Below are 1,939 nucleotides of genomic sequence, written 5' to 3'. Positions count from 1 at the left end.
ACTCAAATTGTTGAATTCTACATTTGCACATTACATTTACCTCTGATGTGTTCCAAAATTTCATTTCATGGTGATAATGAATCTGTGGGAAATTAGCATTCTATCGCTCTTCACATAAGAGTGTTAGTGAAGGTTTCCAAGCCCCGTATCGTGCAGGAAACGAAATGCTTTTCGGGTAACTAACTTTGTAACACATCCTTACTGCTTCAACAGTGTTCATCTTTACACCTTGGAGGGATGGAAACCTAGAATTAGAGAGAACCATCAAGTTGGAGACAACACTTTGTTCTAAAATCAATCACCGATGGGGAATGTTCTCTTTTTTAAAATAACGCTTGGATTTGAGATTTTTAAAAAATATGAATTTGTAAGTTCATAAGTAACCAAATGGCTTTATGTGAGGTTTCGATATAGTCAAGGTCACACAGAAATTAGTGATCCAGAGGAGACTAGAATTCAGCCTTCTAGATTCAGTCTATTGTTCTTTCACTAGTTCCTTCCTTCATTCAGCAGATGAGACCTGAAGGGCTCCCATGAGTCTGGTGCTGTGCTAAGCACTGTGGAAACAGAGATGAAGGACCTTTCCTTGTAGAATTCAGTACTCTATGGGAGAAAGCAGGCAAGAAGGAATGATTTCAGTACAGCTGTGATCAATGCTGCTTGTAACTACATCGGCTGGAGCCCCAGGCTGAATGCTCTCAGTGCTTCTCTGACTTCAGCTGTGACTGTGGTGGACAGCTCCAAGCCTGCTGGTGGCTTCCTGAGCAGGAGCTCGCTTAGCAGGGAGGGCTGTGACCGCCCTGAGGGGCAGCCCTCAAACAGAGGATGCTGCAAGTTGGTGGTATATGTCCCATCCTTCAGAAGGAAAAATCTGAGGGGCATTCTACGCAGTGCTTCAGAGTCCCCTGGAGACTGAGCCTCAGAGTCCACAGCAATAACCAGCTCAATAATGTGCCTTTTCTGGCTTTTTGTCCATCTGTGGCTCACTCTCTCCACTCCTCCACTCCTGCTTCCCAAGATCACCTTCCAAACAAGCTCCCTGCACCCAAGCCTTTGTTTCAGGCTCTGCTTTTAGAGGAGTGGATACCACCACATAGTAACAGTGAATGAGCATGTGAACAAATTAGTGAATGCAGAGGAGACACTAGGGCCAAGGTTGCAAACTGCAGCGTCTTTTGTTGGCTGTCCACAAGGTCACTGTCTACAGTGCATTGGTTTGTGTGTGTGTGTGTGTGTGTAAACCTCCTTGAAGATCATGTTGTTAAGTGTTGGGTGTGCATCCAGGTCAGAGGTGAATTGCTCTCCTAAAGAAATAGATACATATGTGTGGGAGGAAGAAGATTCAGGAGCAGAGAAGGCTGGGCTGGTGCACCAGTGGCCTAGATAGGAAATGGATGGAGATGGAAACAGTGAGCAGAGGAGAGGGTGTAAAAGATCTGGGTACTGAGGATTGCTTTTGGTAGGAGTGTTGTGGTGTGGTATAAAATCCCCTGATCTTTCCCCAGGCATAGACACTGGATGTCTGTGGACACTGACACTGGATTAGACTAGATACTGTGTGCCTCCCAAGCTGCTGGGACCATGCACACAGGACATGGTTGCAGAGTCACTTCTGTGACTCCACTCTGAGCTTGTGGGAATTACTGTTGCTTACAAGAATCCATACCAAACAAAGGGCACTGAATGAGAAATCAGAGGACAAAGGTGGAATAAAATGTCTGGTGAGGGCTAGCATTCCTTAGGCTTTTCTGTGAAAACTAGTGCTTATTTGCAAGTCATGCCTTACAGGACTGGAATAAAGATTTAGCCTCAGGGAAGTACTCCCAATCAACTGAAACTGGATCTGGTCATTCCCCTACGATGCTTTCTGTCATATTGAGATGCTATCTGCATCGGAGACCCAGCACCCAGCATGGTACCTGGCACACAGTGGTACTCA

The sequence above is a fragment of the Bos taurus genome, chromosome 22 (assembly GCF_002263795.3).
Source record: "Bos taurus isolate L1 Dominette 01449 registration number 42190680 breed Hereford chromosome 22, ARS-UCD2.0, whole genome shotgun sequence".
Lineage (NCBI taxonomy): Eukaryota > Metazoa > Chordata > Mammalia > Artiodactyla > Bovidae > Bos > Bos taurus.
This window is presented reverse-complemented; position numbering follows the sequence as displayed.